General features: G+C 36.9%; 1 pseudogene; it reads left to right on the plus strand.

Moving 5' to 3' along the window:
• Positions 1-9,011: 9,011 nt before the first annotated feature.
• On the plus strand, positions 9,012-10,852 carry LOC114505452 (annotated as a pseudogene).
• The last annotated feature ends 13,925 nt before the right edge of the window (positions 10,853-24,777 follow it).

The following is a 24,777-nucleotide window of genomic DNA, read 5'->3' on the forward strand; positions in this document are numbered from 1 at the left end:
AAAACTCCACTGAATGACATTTTTTGTGGAGAAAATAAGAGGCAGTGAAGTATTAGATTTGATCACAATAGCAGTCTGGTTAAAATAGCAGTAACTACTTCAGTCAATATTTTGAAAGTCTCCCTGGTACATAAATCTGGCTTTCATATTATTTTGTCTCCAATTTTTTGACGTGGATATATTAATTTTTCTCCTTTAAAGTCCACTGTACATGTTGTAAGGGGACATTGAAACAGACACATCAATTTTAATTCTAGGTATTCTGAACACAAATATTGTTTGAAAATTTTATGGGCTGAGAGGAAGTTGTTTTGTGCCAATTGAGCTATTTTAGATTTTTAATAGTCTCACCTCTGGAAATTGTTTAAGTAGTTCTCTGTGGGTTGACTGACATACCTGCCTTTTTTAAAAGGCAATTATAAGAAATTAGTAAAACTTTTTTTTATTCTTCAATATGTTAGGATATATTAGGCATTTATCACTATAAAAATAAATAATATTTTTCAAAGCTTACTGTCAAACAAAAGACTCCACCTGAGGTACATTTTTTTTTAGGTAAAGATACATGGATATAAGCTTACCACTTTAAGAATGTCTCTTTAGTGAGAAATTGTGCAGTTTTTAGGGTCATTCAAACTTCTGACATGTGGTGTCAGAGCTTCTACCAGCTCAGACTCCTGAGTTACTACTCTGAATACATCCAGACCTGCAGCTAAGATTTGGAGAGCTTTCAGTCACTGAAACTTCATCTAGCACAATTTGATAAATAAAGATGAAAAAGAAACACAAAACCTCTAAAGCTATAACACTAAATCACTACATAAGAGGTTAGATTGCTTTTGTTCCATCTTTGGGTTGAACAGCTGAGAATGAGATTGTAGCTTCTCCCCAGGAACTCTGTGGTAGATTACAGACATTGCTGTACTCCTTATCCATGCCCTTTGCCATGTTGTTTTTCAGAGTTTTCTATTCTGATTCTGGGTTTAGCCATATGACCTCTTTTGGAATGTCAGCAAACATATATCAGAGAATCTTGAAAATGATTGCACAATTGTGCATGAATTCTGTCTTCTTCCTTTTCCACTGCCATCAGAATATGCTTGGGATAACCTCCTGCATGGTGAGAGGTGGGTAAAGAAAACCATGTCACCCTGTTCATCCCAGCCAATGTCAGTTGAAATAAGAGTACAGTCAGTTGAATCCAAGAGATGTGAGAAAATCCAACCAAAATCAACAAAGCACATAGAAAGCCATTCTAGTCATATGATCAATAAACATTTATTGTTATATGCCAGTGAGGCTTTGTGATCATTTGTTGCAGAACATTATTGTGGAATTAGTGACATGGTATATCCTCCTAACCCCTGCTCCTCATCCCCACTTTCCACAGACCCCTCTGAAACATCATCCCCTAGGATAACTCCACACTTGCCATTTCTTCACAAGTTTCCCTCCCACCCCTCTTATGAAAAATAACTGCCTTTGGATATACATGATACAAGTTACTTTTTGCAAACCTGGCAGTACTTAATTTTCATATTTTTAGATATTTTTTGTTCTACTACTAGGCATATTGGCTCTTCTTACCTAGTTACCCTCCTTGTCATGACATTAGATTAAAATAAAAGTCTTCTACCCAAACAGCATGTGTGTGTATGTAAAACATCATGCATCTTGGGAAATTCCCCACATGTAAAAATGTTTCCAAACCTGAATACTTTTCATTAATCGAGTCTTCTGTACTCTTCTAATCCAGACAACTAGCTCAGTAGGAGAATTAAACCTGTATGTTTTATACTTCTGCTAACACTGAAGTAGATAATTTATTTTCCTTTGCTCTACAACTGAATATAAGTTAAGGAAGGCAAGAAACTACCAGGGCACAAAAAGGATCTGAAATTTTAGTAACATTTTCTAATTTGTTCACAGTTTGTTTTCTCCTCTTAGAATTGCATTAAAGTGATATTTAATTGGTTGCATTCATGTACAAGAAAGGAAAAATACATTTCTGAGAATAGTTATAAACTAAAATATAGAAAAAGATTTAACATATCCCAGAATATATCATTATTTTACAGATTTCTTAAGACTTTCTTAATCTATTGTGGTATTTTTGCTGATGGAAATTCTCATCTTTATTCAAAATATGTTAATAAATGTTAAGAGAAGAGCTTTTGGATAAGTCAGTATTATGTTGAATCAAAATTACTTCCTATAGCCAGAGCCTACCACTGTATTATTTAAATATTTTGAAGGTTTTAATCCCACAATTTATAATGTCCTTTCAAAAACACAAAAATGCAACAGAACAACTATCATTCAAAACTATCAGAAAATCGAGCTGTATGGAAGTCCAATAGTTAAGGAATTAAAGAAACCACATTCATCCAGATGGGTAGGAAGAGTGGAGGGGTGGAGATGTGGAGATGAAGAATGGGCTGGTCCCACACCCATGGGTTGTATATATAAAACAGAGGGATATCTGAGGAGCAAAGTGTCCCAACCCAACACCAAACCACATGGCCCAGGGTTCCAGTGTGAGGAAGATAAAGTCCCCACAAACTTTGGCTGCAAAAAACAGTAGGGGTTGGGTCAGTGGAAGAAACTGCAGGGTTCTCAGGCATCACCTCTTGGAGGGTGCCACAAAGGGACTTCCTCAGACTCACTTCCTTTGGACTCCAGGACCAGGGCAACACTTTGAAGGATACCAGCGGCATATAGGAAAGAACTAAAGTGTCTAGCATCAGGCCAAGAGCTGAGGGACAGCTTCCTCCTGGACATAACTGCAGACAGTGGCCATTGTCCCTTTTCTGAGCCCTCCTCCACACAGATCCACAGTGCAGCAGCACCATATCTGTCTTAACTACCCTGGCTCTCACAGTTGCCATGCCCTGAAGATTACCTAAGGCTCTGTTCCATCCAACTTATTGGTTCACCCAAGCTGGTAACAGTGGCCTTTTTATATGAATGGCTGGACCAATTGCAGGCTTCAGACCTTCCTAAATCCACTCAAACAAGCAACATCTGAGCCCAGCCCCATATCTCTTCCTGAGTGGCTCCAAGTCTGGAACTAGCAGCAGCCAAGCACAGATTGCTTTATAGCTTATGACAAGGAGCCCCAGACAGAACACAGGTAGCAGCTGACCTTGGCCTGCACCACCCAGGAAAACCCAGAGCCTATGCACACAGTGTACAGCTATAGATGGCATCAGAGTACCACCACCCAACCACCTACATCAGCCATGGAGAGAGGTAGTTTCTGGCCAGCTGTCAGAGCCAGTCGTACCAGTTATTTGACCTGAGTAAATCCCCCCATTGACCTGCTGAAAGCAATCAAGACTCAACTATTAGAGGAGGCAGTACTCAGATGACACAGAGACAGCACTTTGAGCACCCACATTGGTGGATAGGGAAGGTCATGTCACTGGATCCTACAGGACACCTACTACCTTAGGACATGCTACCATGACATGAAGTCAAAGTAGTTCTACCTAACACATAGAAAGAAACACAGGGAGGCTGCCAAAATGTGGAGACAAAGAAAAATGGCTCAAATGATAGAACAGAACAAGACTCCAGGAAAAGAACTAAACGAAATAGCGATAAGTAATCTATCAGATGCAGAATTTAAAACACTGATTATAAGGATACTCGAGGAAATCAGTGGGTACTTTAACAGCAAAGAATGATCCAATCAGAAGTGAAGGAGACACTAATGAAAATAAAGAACAATTTATAGGGAATCAACAGTGGAGTGGATGAAGCCAAGAATCAAATCAATGATTTGGAACAGAAGGAAGAAAAAAAATCCAGTAAGTACAGCAAGAAGAAAAAAATCCAAAACATTGAAGATAATGTGAGGAACCTCTGGGACAACTTCAAGTGTTCCAACACTCACATCATAGGATTGCCAGAAGGAGAAGACAAAGAGCAAGAAATTAGAAACATATTTGAAAAAATAATAAAAGAAAACTTCCCTACTTTGGTAAAAGGAATAGACATACAAGTACAGGAAGCACACAGAATCCCAAACAACATGGATACAAAGAAGACCACAACAAGACACATTAAATTAAAATGCCAAAGGTTAAAGATAAAAGAGAGAATATTAAAAGCAGCAAGAAAAAGGTAGATAATTATATATAAAGGAGTTGCCATAAGACTGCTTATTTCTCAAAAGAAATTTCGCAGGCTAGAAGGAATTGGCAAGAAGCATTCAGAGTGATGAAAAGCAAGGACCTACAACCTAGATTATCTAGCAAAGCTATCATTCAGAATTGAAGGGCCAATAAAGTGCTTCTCAGACAAGGTACAGCTAAAGGAGTTCATCATTACCAAACAATTATATGAAATATTAAAAGGACTTATTTAAGAAAGATAAGATCAAAACTCTGACCATTAAAATGTCAATACATACATAACTATCAACAATTGAATCTAAAAACACATAAGCAAAAAAGGAAAACAGAAACAGGATATTAAATGTGGAGAACATTCCAATGGAGGCCATTTAGGAGAGAGGTCAGGGGGAATAGGTGAAGGGGTTAAGAAGTACAAATTGGTAGTTAAAGAAAAGGCATGGGGGATGTTAAGAGCAAGTATAGGCAATGGAGTTGTCAGAGAACTTATACAACCCATAGTCATGAACAAAGGAGGAGTGATAGCTGGGGAGAGTGGGGGTGCTGGGTAGAATGGGGCAAAGAGGGGAAAATTGGAACAACTGTAATAGCATAATCAATAGAAAAAAGAAAGAAAGAGAAAACATTAATGTGGTTTTTCTTTTCTCATTCATTTTTTCTTTCCCCATTTGGAAAGTATTAATCCCTCTCCTTCCCTTAAATGTATATTATAAGCTATAGGCCAACATGATTGCACTCCTACCTTTTTGTTTTATCAACATCAAAGATGTATCAGTAGCTCCCTAGAAGTAATTTTAGCTATTTTGTACCACCTTTTGGGTAGGGTTACAAAAGCCCAATCTTAAAAAAAAAAGTCAAAATCTCTAAAGAAATGAAGGAGAGAGACTAAGGTTTTGCTTTGTTTCTCTTTCTGCTGTGATATCAGAGAGCAAACAGAACATTTTTGAAGTTGTCTCACTGTGCATACATTACTGCTTCCATAATTCATTTAGTAGGTATGTATATGGATAGTCTCAATTAATTTATAAAGTGTAATAATTTACCTGACAATAAACTGTCATTTACTCATTATAAGTCCACCAAGTCTATCAAAGCAAATCATGATTTTGGAGCATTGTTAAACACTCTGAATATTTTCATAGAAAATCAGCACTTGGTTATTTAACACAGGTGTTTCTGTAATTGTGCCACTTTAAGAAAATTAAATGCTCAGTGGCCCTCAAGCATTTCCACCTGTCTAGTGTTTTTGCTCTATTATTAGTATACCAAATGAAATTATAAAATGTGTAAAATGTTAACTGATTAAAGACTTGGTTTTTCTTTTTTGATTCTGATTATATATTTCTTGTCACTACTTTCATGTTAAGCATATTTCCACCACCCTGAAAAGAAAGCTAAAATTGGTAATGATATATTTAACAAGAGATACAGGTGTTGTATTCAAATGAAGACCTTGATTTTAAAGAACAAATAGTCTTCCACTTTATAAACAAGTCTTGAAGAATAAAGCAAGATAGAAAGCAATTGGACTATCGCAGCAACATACTTTCATACTACAATGTTCTAAACAATGGCTGTAATTATAGTTCATTACAGTGTGTTTATGATTTTATAAATTATTCAAAGGCATTTTTCTTCATAATACATCCGATTTTTATTGTTTTCTTTTTATTTGTTATTGTTGTTCAAGTACAGTTTTCTGCCTTCCCTTCTTACCCCTCTCCACTACCCCAGCCCTTCCCACCTCTTTTCCCCATTTCCACCCTCCCTTGTTATTGTCCATGTGTCCTTTATAATTGTTCCTGTAAACTCTTCACCCTTTTCCTCCATTATCCCCTCCCTTCTCCCTTCTGGTTACTGTTAGCCTGTTCTCAATTTCAAAGGCATTATTTGAGCACAAATAGGCAGGAGAGGAGAAGGGATGTTGCTTTATATTGTGCTATGAGAAAATACAAAGCAGAAACAGAGTAAGATTAGGTTCCTGCCCACTCAAAAACTTTATCATCTAGTTTGGAATGCAAAACTAAATGAGAAACAATTAACAAACAAGTAGATACTAAAGTTTCACAAATGAGGTGAAACTGAAGGTGAATTTTAGAAAACTTGAACAGAAAAATATTTTCTGGAAGAGGGAGCAATTAGCACTAGCAAGGGCTTGGAGGCAGTAATAAACATGAAGTCCTTGAAAATTTAGTTTGAGAGAATGGAAATGAGATACCATCTTTGCTGCATTTAAAAGGTTTTATTTTAGTAATTTTATTATCATTTATTTCTAATCATTTTAAATTTTTCATTATAATTTCTTATTTATCCTTTGGGTGATTTAGATATGTATTTTTCATTTCTGAAATTATCAGTGCCCTTTCTTTTTCTTTTTGTTATTGATACTCCAACTTAATTGCATTATCATCAGAAATTAATATGCATGATCTCAATTCTCTGAAGTTTTTAATAGCTTCTTTATATTTAATATGTATTAAGCTTTCATGAATGTGGTCTTATGGAAAAAAAAGGCATACACATCTTTTAACTGTTCAGTTCAGGATTTTCTCTATATATGTCCATTAAATGAAATGTACTAATTATATTGTCTAAATCTTCTATAGTTTTATTAAACTCTGTCCCCTTAACATACTAATTGAGAAAAGTTTGTTGAAACCTTGCACTATAATGATAGATTTGAATATTTCTCCCTGAATTTCCATCCATTTTTGCTTTATAAATCTTGAAGCTATTTTATTAGTTACATGCACATAATATATTTTATTATCATCTAGTGATCCTCTTTAACTCCAATAATATTTTTTCCTAAAGTATCTTTTGTCTAGTATTAATATAGCCATGCCAACCTTATTTAAAATATGTTAGTGCATCTTTGTATTTATCTGGTATGCATTTTTCAAACTTTTTACTTTTAAAATTTTCATGTTTTTATGTATTAGTGTATAGCTTGTAAATAGTATTTTTACCACTCAGTCTTTTAATTAGTGAGTTTAATTCAGTAACATTTATTGACTTACTGATATATTTGAACTTGAACTTGTTTCTATAAGCTTTATACTTCCTCTTCTTGTAATGAGCTTTAAAATGAATAGAACAAATCAATATCAACGTTTCAAGGACATATGAACATTTTAACCCTAATCACCCCCTTCTGACTTCCACAATATTGTTTTTCATTTCACACATTTTGTTAATAATAATTTGTTATTATTTTATAAGGGCATCTGCATATACACCTATGTGCCATTGTATTCTTTGCCTTCCATTCAGGTTTTCATATCAAAAATTACTTCTCTGGTCACTTTCTTGCTGTCCAAAAGACATCCTTCAGAAGTTCTTTTGTTAATAGTCTGTTGGTGATGAACTATCTCATTTTTGGTTTATTTCAAAATGAGGGTTTTTTTTCCATTCTTATTATTTAAAAATAGTTTTCTGGGTACACCATTGTAGATAGACAATGATTTTCACAGCAGTTTTAAAATTCAGGGTCTGGAGGAAGTAACACCTGCTTGAGTGTGGTTTGTGGGTTAATAATATAGGTGTAATAATTTATGCTTTTAATTTGAACATTTCACCTAAAATGTCATATGGTGTGCTTGAGTGTGATATTGCTATGTTACAGAATTACATGTTTATGATTTTGTAATGAAAGGTTTTGTAATAAAAAAGGAGTGTTATTTGTGTCAGACCCAGTATTATTCCATTCTCCTGGACTGCATTGTTATACTTAGGAAGTCTCAAAAAAAAAAGAAGAAGTCTGCTATTATTCTAATTGTCATTCCTTTGTTGGTGATTTTTCTTCCCCTTTACTTTTGTAAATATTTTTGACTTTTATGTTTTGCAAATGCACTACATTATCCCTGAGTGTGGATTTTTAAAAAAACAATCTTGCTTGGTGTCTCAGATCTTGTATCTGTGGATTCAATTTTTTTTAATTAGTTCTGGAATGTTTTCATCCATTATCTCTTTAAATAACATTATGCTCTATTCTCCATATTATTTTCTTCTGGTATAGTTATTTGTATTAGACTTTCTCCTTTTATTCTACATGTTTCTAAAAATCTCCTTGACTCTCTCAACTCACTAGGAGTAATATCATCTCAGTCACTATTTTTTTCTCCTCAATTGTTTATAATGTACTCTAAAACCTATTCAGTGAGTTCTTAGCTATTTTGTCATATCTAAATGTTATATCTGGCAATTTATCAAATGTTACTGGCCATTTTATAGTCTTTTATTGTTTGCTCAGTTGTACATGATCTTTCATATCATTAAACATTTCATACACAGTTATTTGCAGCACCTGAAGCTCTTGAAAGTCTAAATCTGTTATTCCTAAGTGAAACAGTGAATCCATGATTTTTAAGCCATTTAAACTGCCTTTCAAAAGTAAATTCTATGGACAAAAACTACCAAATATGTAAGAGGTAAGGAAATAATATATATCAGTTTTTCTGAAGAAACATAATGAGATAACAACCCAAGTCAACCAAGAGATGACTGGAGAAACTACAACAAAGGGTAAACACTGAAAATATTTAACAGTATACATAAGACTAAAAATCATAGGGTGAATCACAGGGAACAAACACAATAAAATTATACATGTCCTAATAATGATGAAAGAATAGAACATAAGTAAAAGAATCAGAGACCAAAGAAAGAATGCAGAGACAGGAGGCTGAATAGCTTTACTGAGTGCCTTATCTTCAACAGCTAGGAGTCAATATCACTTAAAATAAATTGGAAAGCAAGGAGGGGCCTAAGGAGTAGCTGTTGTGACAGAGGCCATAGTGAGGTTCAGTACCCTGAAAGAACTCTACCAGATGTGGTAGAAGTCTACCATATCTACCAATGTGGTGCATCACCATGCCCTCTCACCTGGCCAAGAAGAAATCATCCAAAAAGAAGGCAGCTGTCAGAGCATGACAGTGGCTCATAAAGGGACTTGAAGAAAATGGAAATACTGTCACAAAACCACAGGTGGAAGAGGCAAAAAATAAGGTCAATAGCCAAGAGATTAGATTTTCTGAGCAAGGAACTAGAAAACTTAAAGATGAAGAATGCTGCTGCTTGAGCAGTAATTGGCATCCTTGTGTCTCACCCCAATAAGACTGGCACTCACATTCTCAACCCCTCCCTCACTTTTCATAGTCAAGAGCTGCCCTGTAATACCAATATGGAATTAAAGTCAAGCTATATTATGGCATCATTGGTTTAAATGGAATTAGAATGTCCATACTGCTTTCTGTTATTGGGAAATGTTAATTGCTCATCCCTGAGCATATCAACATCTACCATCTGGCCTGAGAGATGCCCCCTAGTGACAAGACACCATCACATTGTGTGATGGGAGTCAACACAGAGTGGGCCATGCTGCAGAGGGAGTCCAAGAGGCTGGCTCACAAGGATGCAGAGTGTGAAAAGCTCATGGAACTCTATGAGCCTCTGAAGGAACTGGATGCTGGAAAGATGGAGATGAAGCCTCATGGATCCTACAAGAACTGTGTTTTACTCTTGCCATGCAGCACAAAAAAAAGTGAAAGATTTCCATGGGATCTGGAGGATGAGGAGTGCCATCACCAGAGCTCTCTTCATTCAGCCTTTCAGGCTGCTCCTGGACGAGCCCACCTACCACCTGGACCTCAATTGTTGTGGGTGGTTGGAAGAGAATCTAAAAGCTTTTAAGTGCACCATGGTCCTCATCTCCCATTCCCAGGACTTTCTGAATTGTGTCTGAACCAACATCATTCACATGCACAACAAGAAACTGAACTATTATTATATGGGTGATTATGATGAATATGTGAAGACATGCCTGGAGCTGGAGAATCAGCTGAAGAGATTTCACTGGAAGCAAGATCAGATTGCTCACATGAAGAACTACATTGCTAGGTTTGGTCATGACAGTGCTGAAGTTAATCTGCTTGCCCAGAGCAAGGAGAATACAGAAAATGATGGCATCAGCACTGACAGGGTTGTGAGTGACAAGATATTGTCATTTTACTTCCCACCATGGGGTAAGATTCCACCTGTCATTATGGAGCAGAATGACAGCTTCAAGTATACAAAAAATGGGCCTTGTATCTATAACATTCTAGAATTTGATATTGATCTTGACATAAAAGTAGTTTTGGTAGGGACCAATGGAGCAGAGAAGTCATCTCTTCTGAACCTTCTAATTTGAGAGCTGCTACCAACAGACAGGATGGTACAAACATACTCTCACATCAAGGTCATCAACACCTAAAAGAGCCCCTTGACTTAGACCTCTCACCTTTGGAGTACACAATGAAGTGCTATCCAGAGATTAAGGAGAAAGAAGAAATGAGAAAGATCATTGGGCAATACAGTCACACTAGAAAACAGCAGTCGAGCCTGATCTGGAACCTGTCTGATGGGCAGAAGTGCCAAGTGTGTCTGACCTGGCTGGCTAGGTAGAACCCCACATATTGTTCCTGGGAAAGCCCACCAATCACCTGGATATTGAGACCATTGACATCCTGGCAGATGCTATCAATGAGTTTGAATGTGGCATGATGCTGGCCAGCCATGATATCAGACTCAGTCATCAGATAGCACAAGAAATCAGGGTCTTCAAGAGGAAGAAAATCAACAAATGTACTGGAGACATGGCCTTCAAGGAAGACCTCAAGTGTAAGCTGGTGGGCCAGGAACCTCAGATCACCAGGAGGACCCACAATGTATGAGCTCTGGCCCTGTCCAGGAAAAGTAGAATCCCTGGGAAAACAGTTCTACATTGCTGCAATACATCTTCCCACCCCCTCCCTTGTCCCCACCTACCATAGCTGAACTCTGTGATCCTATCTGCAGCTGGAGAATACCTGTCCTTCCCATTATATCTATGCCTGGACTCAGATGGCTGTTCCCACCTTCTCCTTGCTTGTTCCTGACACCAAGTGATGCAGTAAGAGGCATCTGAGAGTTAACAGAAGGGTCCACACCCTGGTTGGCCCATGAAGGAGCTTAGGATACTGATTTTCTGGGGTTTTGATGACATTGGAGGAATACCCCTCAGCCTACCACCCCCATTCCTTTGTACTTCTTATTTTGAGCTCTGTATCAGGGGCTTTACCCTGATTGTTTTTTTTTTTAAGATTTATTTATTTATTTATTTTTAGAGAGGGGAAGGGAAGGAGAAAGAGGAGAGAAACATCAATGTGTGGTTGTCTCTCAAGAGCCCCAAACTGGGGACCTGGACTGCAACCCCGGCATGTTCTTGGACTAGGACAAAATTGTGACTCTTGGTTCACAGGCCCACACTTGATCCACTGAGTTACAACAACCAGGGCTGGTTTTTAAATAATTATTTAACAGTATGAGTTTTAGACCTGTGTGACATCTGTAAAGGGTAAAATTTTAAAAAAGAAAAAAAAACTAAATCATTAATTTAAAATTTGGTAAGCAAGTTACAGAATAAAGTTGTACAACAAGGAGTGAGGGGTGAATAGCTAAAGTGACCATGTATGCTTCTGAAAGAAGGAGTATTTTATTATTGACATAGATTAGAATTTCTGGTGCATAGTGATAATGAAAAGTGGGTATATTTTCACTTTTGTTATTGTTTTTAAATTCCTTATAGACCATATACTCCCTTATTGCTATACCTAGGATAGATCACTTCCACTGTTCCCCATGATATGCCAGCAATAGTTGAATAAGCCTGTCAAACACTACATAAGAAAGTGCTAAAAATATAACATTACTAACTAAAATGAATTGCTGAGAGGATGAAGAGGAAATGAGGAGGAAAGGGAGACTTATTAATTTTATCATTGCTTCTAGTATAAAACTAATATATACAGTTTGAAAAATAGAGGACCAAGATTATATACAGTCATTATAAATATAATTACTTTTACTTGAACAAAAATACAAATTTTAAAGTATCAAATGATCTATGAATAAAAAGTAAAACAAAGCAATCTGACACACTGTTCACTATACTGTTAAAAACAAACAAACAAACAAACAAACAAACAAAAAACCAGAGATACAAAATGGGGACAGAATAGCTATCTGGCAGCTCCCTTCATCTGCTGCCAGTACTGGATCATATATGAAGTCATATCTGACATGGACCAGATATGAAGTCATAACACAGAGTGGAGCATGAGTGAAAGGATTTGTGAGTGAGCACATATGCAGACTAGAGTGTTGGGAACTGCCCTGCCTGGTTTCAGAAGCTGTAACCCCCTACCAAGGCTAAGGCTGAGGGAGCAACCTTGGACCATAAGCCACTAAGGAGACAAAAACTTATCTCCCTGGCAGGAGCACCACTTCTGCTCCTTTTACTTCATCCATAACTGGCCCCCAATGCTTGGTCGGTTAGCCAATGACGGGTAAGATTCCCCAAGGGAGGAACGACCTAAGACAGGCACGATCATGTGGTAGGCTCCCAAGGAAGGACTTTGGGGGTACAGCAAAAGGGGGTGATGGACCCTTGCCCCTCGGCTTTGACAAAGCCTGAGTCCTCATTCTATCTGTGAGAAGTCTCCTAATCTCTTGGCTTCCTTACTTCCCTGGCCTGACTTAAGCTTGAAACAATGACAGAGGGTGGGGCAGCCCTGTGCTAGAAAGGGCAGGTTCCCTGGGTAATCAGGCCTAAGAAAGAATATGTAAACTCCTGTGAAACCTGTTTTGTTTAGAATGCTCTCAATTAAATGATAAGGGTCCAAGCAAGAAGTAAGTTTGTTCTTCAAAGTTTTACAGATCTTGAGCTATCTGACCCTGATTCAAAATAGGCCCTCAGAGTTCTTTGTTATCTATTGTTTGATCCTTACTGCCTGACAATGATTAATGAGCTTTATCGGCATTCCTGTGCAAATGAACCCAATAAAAGCCCATTGAGGAACAGGCTCCTGGCCCTTCTCCTTTGAGAGACCAGCTACCTTTCCTCTAGAAGCAGATCATGTCTTAGTAGACTTATTCTCATCCATGGTGGCTGGGGGATCCCTGAGGGTGGAGCCTCCCCACACTAGAGTGTGAGGGGTGCACAGGAGGATGCAGGAACCAGGGTACTCCAGGGGAACAATGGCTCAGGCTTTCTACTTGGATCAACACCGCTGCCCAGCCCAGCACTTCTACCTGCACAGAGTCAGGGCAGCTGTAGACCAGCTCAGGACGCATGAGCTAGCAGGGAGGTGAGAGAAGTCCTGGGAAGTGTAGTTCCAGAAACAGCATGAGGGGAGCAGGCAGGCTCAAGGCTGAAGATCTCTGGAGGGAGCAGAGTCAGCATGCCACCACCACCTTGCATTATAGTATGGCTATGGGGTTTTTCCCTATGTAATCTGAAAAATACTCAGAGAGAAACTCTATGTAAAACTGTTGGAGGCTCTGAAAGGAGGTGGCCAGTTTAACCTCCCCTTAAACTGTGTTTCTAGGGGAGAGGGAGTGTGTGGAGAACAGGACCACCAGCAACCAGGGCTACAGTGTAGGGGCCATACAGAAACTGTCTTAAAAGGGGAGCTGAGGCAAGTCCCTAGGCTCCTCAGGGACCATACCTCCCATTCCTATGCATGTGGAGGGGTTGGGGGGTGCAGTGGCTTTGCTAACCAAAAACTCAGAGGCAGAGAATACACTGAAGGAATGGGAGGACCCAACCCAGCATGGCTTGTCAGTAGAAGGAAGGTCACAGTGGAGAATTCAGGCCAAACCTCCTGTGAGAGCAGCAGGTTGTGTCTGGATGGCAGGAGATGAAAGCCTGGGAGTTGCTGCTGTCAGCCAGAGCCTTTCACAGAGAAGTGAACCCCAGCCTTTCACAGAGAGGTGAACCCAATCACCACCTGTGGGATTAAGGGCTCTGCAGACTGGTGAAGACAGGCTTAGGAGTTTCCTACTGCATGCATTTCTTCAAAGGGAAAAGGAAAAAGCATTAATAGGACCCTTCACCAGACACTGCTCGGCAGACACTACATGTTACACAGCTCCTTGGGCTTTGATTTACTAAACTCAGCACAACAGAGAAAATAGAGACAGGCACAACAAGGAGCTATCTCCTCTCCTTCATAGCTGTTTAACATTCATTTCATATCCTTCAAGTTTAGGCATAAGATGACACCAGGTTTTATATATAGTTTATTTCAAATCTCATATATTTCTCTTCCCTTTTCTTACCCCATACTACCTCCTTCCTGCCTCTTCACATTTTTGTTTTCAATTCTATCTTCTCTCTTGGTATGATTGTACCATCTGCACTCTAAATATTGTTCCACCCTCAAGCCTCGCAAAACCATTTGTGATTGTCATTAGTCATCTCAAATCCCTTCTTTTTATATTTTTCAAAATTATTTTATTGTTGTTCAGTTACAGTTGTCTGCATTTACCCTCCCACCCCAAATCTTTTCTCCTGTTCTTAAATACCCTTATTCTTTCTCCACCTTTATCAAACCTTGCTCGTAGGTTGTGGATAACACGGTTGTTGTTACAGTTCTCCAATCTTATTGCTAGATAGTGACTCTTTTTGTATTTCAAGTCTCAAATTCTACTGTTCCCTTACCCTACTCCATTTTGCCTTCCTCATGCCCTTTCATCTTTTTCATTATAAACATTAATTTTTTTCCCTGTCTTAGCTGGGTTTTCATACTGCACTCTTAGTATTCCCTCCCCCTCTATCCTCTCAAAATAACTTCTTTTTACTTCTCTTTCCTCTAGACATCCCTTAAGCTCTTCTATCTTTCCTGTTGCCCTCTTATTCCTATCCACATAAATAAATGTTAACTTATTGGTTGTTGATATTTCTGTGGTGGAGCTTTTTCTGCAAATAAGACCGTGTGTGTGTGTATGTGTGTGTGTGTATTCTTGTTGTGGTTTTCTGTGCTCTCTCTCTCTCTGTCTCTCTGTCTCTCTCTCTCTCCCACCCCACCCCAATTGGAATCAAGACAAGGATGTCCACATTCACTTTTGTGTGTGTGTATTCTTTAAATTTTGCTTTTAAACTAATGCTACCCATTACCCCTCCCTTACTCCCTTCCACAGTTCCTCCTCCCTTTTTTAGTTACAAAGTAAATCTCATTTTCTTTCCTACTTTGCCTTGTCTTTCTTCCTTACTCTTAGTATTGCCCCTCCATCCACCCACGCAAAATATTTTTTTTCTTTCAGTTAGTCATCTCATTTTTATCCTTTCTTATAGTGGTTTTAATCTCTTTACAGCTTTATTAATATTGGCTCATTTGCTCTTGATAGTGCAAACATATAGCCCCACAAAACTAAATCAAGAAGAATAAAACCTGACTAGACAAATAACAGCTAGTAAAATGGAAGAAATAATAAAAAAACTCCTGGCATACAAAAGTCCTGCAAATGATGGCTTCACAGGAAAATTTTACCAAATATTTAGTGAAGAGCTAACACCCCATTCTTCTCAAAATATTCCAAAATGTTGAAGAAGAGTGAAGACTCCCAAAGACTTTTTATGAGGCTACTATTATCCTAATTTCAAAACCAGGTAAATATGCAACAAAGAAAGAAAACTACAGGTCAATATTGCTGATGAACATAGATGCTACAATCTTCAAAAAAACATTGTCAGACTAGATCTGGCAATACATTAAAAGATCATACACCATGATTAAGTGATATTCATCTGAGGGATGCAAGGATGGTATAATATTCACAAATCAATAAACATAATATATCACATAAAATGAAAGACAAAAATCACATGATCATATCAATAGATGCTGAAAAAGAATTTGATAGAGTACAGTACCAATTTATGATAAAAACACTCAATAAAGTGGGAATAGAGGGAGTATACTTTAAAGTAATGAAGACCATGTATGAGAAACCTACAGTCAACACTACACTCACTGGGCAAAAACTAAAAGTTTTCCCCCTGAGATCAGGATCAAGACAAGGATGTCCACATTCATTCTTATTCAACATAGTGTTGGAAGTTCTAGCCACAGAGATCAGAAAAGAAGAAGAAATAAAAGACATCCAAATTGGAAAGAAGTAAAACTGTCACTGTTTGCTGATGACATGATTGTGTGTATAGGAAATCCTACAGACTCCACCAAAAACTATTCAAACTCATAAGTGATTTTGGCAAAACAGCAGGATACAAAGACAATATTCAGAAGTCAAAGGCATTTTAGTATACCAACAATAAAATAGCAGTAACAGAAATTAGGGGAAAAACATTTACTATACCAAAAAGAAAATAAAATTACCTAGGCAGAAATGTAACCAAGGAGGTAAAAGACCTGTACTCAGAAAACTACACAATACTGAAGAAAGAAATCAAGGAAGGCACAAATAAATGGAAGTATATACTGTGAGCATGGATTGGAAGAATGAACATCATCAAAATGTCCATACTACCCAAAGTAATTTGTACATTCAATGCAATCCCTATTAAAATACCAATGACATATTTGACAGATATGAAACAAATATTTCAAAAATTTATATAGAACCACATACTACCCCAAACAGCCTCAGCAATTTTGAGAAAGAAAATCAAAGTGGGAAGGTTCAACATATCTGATATCAAACTCTATTACAAGACCACTGTAATAAAAACAGTCTACTGGCATAAGAACAGATAGACCAATGGAACAGAATAGAGAGCTTAGAAATAAACCTATGTCTCTATAGTCAATTAATATTTGACAAAGGGGGCATGTACATACCATGGAATAAAAATAGCCTCTTCAATATATTTCATTGGGACAACTAGACTGGTACATGCAAAAAAAAATGAAATTAGACCACCAAATTCCACCATACACCAGAACAAATTCAAATGGATAAATTTTTAATTTGTGGTGATGTAAAAATAACCCTAGTGGAAAACAGGAAGTAAAATTTCAGTTATCTCACACAGCAATAGTTTTGCCAATGTATGCCCTAGGGCAAAGAAAATAAAGGAAAAAATAAACAAATGGGACTACATCAAATTAAAAAGCTTCTGTATGCCTAAAGAAGCCATCATCAAAATGAAAAGGATACCAACTCTATGGAAAAACATATTTGCCAATGATACATTGAACAAGGGTTTAATCTACAAAACATATAAAGAACTCATATGACTCAACACCGGGAAGACAAACAATCTAATTAAAAAGTAGGCAAAATACTTGAATAGACATTTCTCCAAGGAAGATATAGAGATGAAACACATTTTCCACCTCTATCGGTGAATAAACATATGGAAAAAAATGCTCAACATCACTAATCATCTGAGAGATGCAAATTAAAACCACAATGAGATACCACCTTACACCTGCCAAAAATGGCCATCATTAATAAATCAACAAAGAAGTACTGGTGAGGAAGAAGAGAAAATGAAACCCTAGTGCACTGTTGGTGAGAATCCACACTGGTACAACCGTTACGAAAAACAGTATGGAATTTCCTCAGCACATTAAAAATTGAACTACTTTTTGACCCAGTGATTCCTCCACTGAAAATATCCCAAAACACCAGTCCAAAAGAACTTACCGTATGCACCCTATGTTTATAGCAGTGCTATTTACAATAGTCAAGAGTTGGAAACAGCCTAAGTGTCCATCAGTGGATGAGTGGATTAAACAACTGTGTTACATTTACACTATGAAATACTACACAGCAGAAAGTAAGAAAGAATTCCTACATTTCATGGCAGCATGGATGGAACTGGAAACTATTATTCTAAGTGAAATAATCTAGTCAGTGAAAACAAATACTATATGATTTTACTTATAAGAGTAATCTAATAAAAAATGAACAAACAAACAAAAAACTAATGAGCAGGATAGATTCAGAGGCATAGAATCACAGAATAGACTGACAGCAGTAAGAAGGGAGGATGTAGCGGGTCACTGATTAAAAGAAGGTGAAGTGATTAGTTAAGGAATATATATGAAGATCCCACAGACATCGACAAAGGGGTGGGGATTTCTATGGAATTGGGGGTTCGGCTGGGCAGAATGGTGTGAAGGAGGAAATAATTGGAACTGTAAAACATAAAAAATGTTACTATTGTTATAATAACATTCTAAGAAAATTAAAAAATCAGTAAACTATGAGAAAGCAGATAAAGATTAACTCACTAAAAAAAAATAGCCAATCTTTCTCAACTGCAATTCTTCATGTTTACTCAGTAAAGAGTTATCAGTGGGTGGACTCTTTCTGTTAAGTAACAAAAGGACATTGCCTCTGTTTCATTGCTTTACAGCTTTACAGTGAACCAGTGAGGTTTCACCTGTGAATTTGTTATTTAGAAAACCTGCAAGAAAGTGAGAAGCCAGAACAAAGCCAACAAATTAAATGTGGAAAAGATGGGAGATATTTTTTAAAGGTTGTCTTAGATGGTTTGTGTGCTTATCAATTTCTTCCTGCAAAAAAAAAAAAAATCACAATTGACCTATTATGTCCCAACAATGAAAGGTAACCATACGTAGGTACAAGTACATTTTGCTCTCTGAATCCAAGTAAAACATAAGACAAAATGAGTCATTTAGACTCAGAACATGTAACTCATTAAATCTGTCAGTTTGATAAAAAATGATTTCAGGATGCAGGTACCTTGTCATGTTGTTTTTGAAATGAAAGAGGAGACAGATTGATTTCCTTTGGACTCTTCCAAACTGGTCTATTTTAAAATTATGCTTTTGGGAAGTTTTTGGAAATATACATTTTGTTTAAGTCTCACAAACCTTCACAAAGAAGATGTAAGCATGTAGCTGTCCAGACCTCCCAACACCATTTGTTGAAGAAGCTATTGTTACTCCATTTTATGCTTCTACCCACTTTGTTGAATAGTAATTGACCATAGAGACTTGGGTTTATTTCTGGGCTCTCTATTCTGTTCCATTGATCTATGTGTCTGCTCTTATGCCAGTACCAGGCTGTTTTGATTACAGTGACCTTGTAATGCAGTTTGGTATCAGGTATTGTGATCCCTCCTACTTTGCTCTTCTTTCTTAAAATTGTTGCAGCTACTCGGGATCGTTTATGGTTCCATATAAATTTTGGAAATGTTTCTTCTATATCTGTGAAATATATCATTGGTACTTTTGTAGGGATTGTGTTGAATCTATAAATTGCTTAGGGTAGCATCAATAACCAGAGGGGAGGTAGAAGGGGATAATGGGGGGGAAGGGGTAGGGTTTTCAAGAACAACTATAAAGGTCACATACAAAACCAAGGGAGGTGGAATCAGGGGAGGGAGATGGGTGTGGCTGGGGTAGGGGGTACGGGTGGGAGGAAAATGCAGACAACTATACTTGAACAACAATAAAACTAAAAAAAGATGTAAGCAGTAAACTATGCACATTTACTTTTGAACTTCTGAAAGGATATTGATTCTTTTTTTAAAGATTTTTATTTATTTATTTATTTTTAGAGAGGGAAGGGAGGGAGAAAGAGAGAGAGAGAGAAACATCAATGTGCGGTTGCTGGGGGCCATGGCCTGCAACCCAGGCATGTGCCCTGACTGGGAATCAAACCTGCGACACTCTGGTTCACAGCCCACGCTCAATCCACTGAGCTACACCAGCCAGGGCTAATTCCTTTAAATATATAATTTCCTCAGCATAAAGAAAAAAATTTAAGTGTAGAAGACAGTGATAAACTTTCCATATTGGTCTATTCCATGGGTAAGATAGTTACTACATATAAACATTTTAGGTACTACTCATTGAATATTTAGGTAATTTTATTAATTACTTGTAAAGCTAGTTATACATGTTCACTGAGATTAATGATCTTCAGCAATATAACCCTTACTGTTAAAGTCTGAAATTTTTTCAAGTATCTGGGCAGAAGCTATTACAGCTAAATATGATCCATCTTTGTTCCTTGTATTTTCCCTGTGTCTTACACATAGCAAGTACAAACCAATAAAACCTTGTTGAATGAATGAAGATATTTCAAGTAGTTGATCATCAATAAATCCTAGACTTCAACACAGTGATGCTATTGCTTTCTAAATTTGTCACCATTTATTTTTATGTAGGGATGGTAGATAAGGCAGGAACAGATGTAAGATTTTATAAACATTCATGCAGCACTTAATATGTATGTATGCTTTACAAATATTAACTTTTTCAATCCTCATAACAACCCTGGAAGTGACTACTACTATTTTCCCATTTTGTAGATGAGGAAACTGAGGAGCAGAAAGACTAATAAAATTGCTGATGGCAGAGTTAGGATAAAAACCAACCTGCCTCCAGAAAACATGCTGTTGTGGGAGCTAAAATAATTAATACATTTTCTCCCACTTTCTAAGTTCTTACAGCTGGGCTAACTATCAAATTAACAGGGAGATTAACAGAAGAAAATCACTTTTAATGAATGTGTATGGGGAATTCATATAAGCATGAAAATTTTAGAGACGGTGAAGGAAAATTTGGTATATATGTCATTTTGGACAAAGGAGTAAGAGGGGCAATATCATAGATTTCAAAAGTGAGAATGGGCAATTTGTGGATATTTAAGGAGGAGCAGAGCACACATGGAAGATAAATTTTTTCTAGGCAATCCAGAAAACAGTGAGACACAGGGGTTACCAAGTAAACTTGACCCTGCTTGCTTTTTAAAATTGAGCTAAAGTAAATGTGTTAAGATTTTTGTTTTTTCTGCAGCAGATTATTCCACGTGAATTTCTTGGTCAGGAAAGTGGGGAGGGTCAAATGTTCCTTCTTTTTTTTTTTATCAGTAAAGTTTATTATTTTTTAGGAGCACATTTTCTGGTTCCCCAAAACAATTAAAACAGTGAGCAATGCCAAAAATAACTGATCACAGATCACCATAACAAATATAATAATAACAAAACATTTTAAAATGCTGAGAGAATTACCAAAATGAGACAGGGACATGAAGTAGGCGAATGCTACTAGAAAAGTGGCACTGACTGATTTGCTTGATGCAGGCTTGTAACAAACCTTCAATTTGTAAAAACCACAATTTACCCATAAAGTGAAATGAGGGGAAGCACACTAAAATGAGACACAGCTGTATTTTGGAAACCTTCGTATAATGGGTTATGTGTGCTTGGCTATACAAAGGGGCAAGGTTTCTGCCTTTGCAATCTCTCAGTGGATTACCTGTGATGTGGCTCACATTCTGGCTTTAATGCTTATTCAATAATAAAAGTGTTTCCTTTCTCTTTTTACCTTTGTGGAGAGGATTTATGGGTTGAGAAAAGATTTTGTTTTTATAGTCCCAACATTAGGTGCACACTCCTCAGCCAGCATGGTCAAGTGTTCTTTCTGAATCTTGCTTCTTAATAACCAGTTTAAAATCAGAACTCAAAAAGGCAGCTTCAGGTTGGCCAAACTTTGGTCCCCTTCACTGTGATCCACTAAATTAAACTGATTGTTTTCACATTCTAATCTTTCCTTTTTCTGTTGTGTAGACTTGGAGTTAAAAGACATTGAGAATGCAATGCAGGTGACTCCTATTATGCATAGCAGAAAAGTAAAATGTAGTTGGTGAAATCATTGACTCTGTAACCCAGAGGTAAGGTCAAGAACTTCTAGTAGTTATTCAAAAAGAGGAGAAGGTAGCTGGGAGAATTCATGTAGAGGACAGCGTTATGAGAGTAATTCCAGCACAGTGAAAGTAGCAGAGAAAAGCCTTTCACCCTTTCATCGCTGTCGTCACCAAGGCCATCGTCGTCGTCATCATCATCATCATCATCATGTGTTTTGGTAAATAAGGTGCATATCAACAAAACTCTAACCTTTTAAAAAATTTTTCACACAATTCTCACACAATATTTTCTGCTTAATTTCACTCTTCAGAACTAAGTAACATGACCACTTCTAGATGGAAGGAGACTAGAAATGGAAGGGGTAAGGGGTAAATGGATGGAATGGGGTAATAGATGGAGTTAGGATCAATCAACGAAAGCTTCACAATGAATACAGAACTTTATGCATGGAGATTTCATTGTAGCATTATTTATAATAACACAAACTGGAAACATCCTACATATCCAACAATAATGAAAAACTAAGTTATGGCCTATGTTTACAGTGGAAAATAAGCAACCTTTAACATTATATTTATTAAGAGAAATGTCTTAGAACATTCTTATGACATATTAAGTAAAATATAGCAGTATTACATTGCAGCACAAATTGTTAGCAGATCTTTCTAAGATAGTGGAAAACATATTTGATTTTCATTATTTCATTTATGCTAATCAATATATTTCAATATTTTTACTTTTTTAAAAGATTTTATTTATTTATTTTTAGAGAGGGAAGGGAGGGGGAGAGAGAGAGAGAGAGAGAGAGAGAGAGAGAAACATCAATGTGCGGTTGCTGGGGGTTATGGCCTGCAACCCAGGAATGTACCCTGGCTGGGAATCGAACCTGGGACACTTTGGTTCCCAGCCTGCACTCAGTCCACTGAGCTACACCAGCCAGGGCTATCCAATATTTTTACAATGACAATGTTCTTCATAAGTATATTAACCAGAAGAATTTTTCAAAAATAAATTTTGAAAGCATTACAAATCTACTCTCACTACACCAAGAAAAAAAGAGAGATTTACTAATGGATCTTATATCCCTTACAAAAGCAAAAGAAAAATAAAGAAACCATGCCTCAGAGAGAAAAAGAACCAATTCAGTCATAAATATCTTAGGTTTTTTTTTTTTTTTAAGTTATTTTAGCACCATCTCTCCATGTTACTTCCATCTGATTTTTTAGGTCTGGTTGTCTTAGTTTTCATGTACCACCACTCAAAAACCAGTTCTCAGGAGGGAAAGTCTGATAAGCCTACCTTGGATTACATACTCAACCAATGGTCAAGTAAGCAGAAATCTATCAGTGACAGTCCTATTGGAATTATGTGGAGTGGGGTATAGGCTAGATCCCAAAGGAAAGGATTCTGCTCAGACAAAACAACATGTATAATACCAGCAGAAAAAAATGTTTCTTTTTAAAAATCAAAGTCAATAAACCCCAGGTTGTGACAACAGAGAAAGAATTGGTGACATTCTAGAAACTCCAATGATAGTCAGTGACAAAGGTGGAGGAGGCCAGAATTTAGGCACCTGTCTCTCATGGAGTGCACACTACTGACATAAGATCATAGCAGTCAAAGGGGAGTGATGAATTTAAACTTAAATGGTTTGAGATTAATACCCACAGAAGCTTAGTCTGGAGGAAGAGCTCAGTAGGTAGATTTTTTTGGCAGTGCAAACTGTAGTCAAATGGGTGGCTATATTATACATCTGAAATGTCACAAAAAAGATTCATTCCCTAGGGCACACTGCAAAGAAGGAAAAGGATTAACAATATGTACATGCCCTTTGTGCACAACACACTAGACTAAGAACTTAACATTCATGATCTTATTTTTTTGAGGATTCTGTAAAGTAAGATCTATCCATATTTTAGAGTTGAAAAATCAGTTTATATAAATTAATTTACTCAGATTATACACCAATGGGTGGTACAGCTGAGATTCAAACTCCAATTTAGGGTACTAGAATCCAGCTTAGGCAAATTGGGTTCAAGTCAGAGTTCTAGCTCTGTTGCAGTCCAGTAACTACAATGGATTTCAATTCCTAGGGATTTGACCCACAAAAACATGACAAGAGTTAGAAAGAGGAGGTTGAAGATTTCATCCAAGCCATAAAAGACACCAAAATAAAGTAATAAAATCCTATTCACCTATAGAAGAAAACTGTATATTCTACTTCTCTGCTTTGGTTGATGTTGATTCATAGTTTGAGAGGGGCAGCAAATGTTATTGGTGCCAGGACTCAGTGAATACACATGAGCAGAAATGAACTAAATCCAAGATATTTAGGATGCTCAATTATCTATACAAGACAGTTTACAGACTAGAATATCAGAAAAATGAGACAAGTCCGAAAAAAGATGGGGACTAAGCAAAATATACATTAATGCTACAGATCGAGATGTAATCTACAGGTGCACAACAAATCACATCAAAACTTTATACCAAAATAACAACAACATTTACTAACTTAAAAAGTAAAATGTACATAATATCTCTGAGGCATGAATCTGGAAGAATGTTAACTGGGTCCTTTTGGCTCAAGGTCTCACATATGAGGTAGCTATTAAGATGTCACTGTGTCAAAAGTCATGTAAAGTTTTGACTGGTCCTGAAAGATTCACTTCCAAGGTGTTTCATTCACATGCCTGATATTTCAGAAAAGGCAAAACTGTGGAGACAGCAAAATGATCAGGGTTTGTCATAGGTTCTTGGACGGGAGGGAAGGATAGGTGGAGGGACCATAAGAGATGTATACAGCAGTAAAACACTATTCTCTATAATCCTATAGTAATGTATATCATCATGGTTATCTCAGCACTATTGTCAAAACTCATAGAATATACAATTCAAAGAGTGAACCCCTAATACCAACTATGAGCTATAGTTAAAATATTGTAATGCTATTGGCTCAAAAATTGTCAGAAATGTATCATACTAATGCAAGATGTTAATAATAATGAAAACTGAAGAGGGAAACACGCATATAAAAACTCTACTTTTTGCTCAGTTTTTCTGTAAACTTAAAACTGCTCAAAAATAGTGTTAATTTAAAAATGAAATAATTAGCAACATTTAAATAGCAAAAACACCAATCCAAAAGAACCTATACACCCTAATGTTCACAGCACCACAGTTTACAAT

Source organism: Phyllostomus discolor, chromosome X (genome assembly GCF_004126475.2).
Source record: "Phyllostomus discolor isolate MPI-MPIP mPhyDis1 chromosome X, mPhyDis1.pri.v3, whole genome shotgun sequence".
Lineage (NCBI taxonomy): Eukaryota > Metazoa > Chordata > Mammalia > Chiroptera > Phyllostomidae > Phyllostomus > Phyllostomus discolor.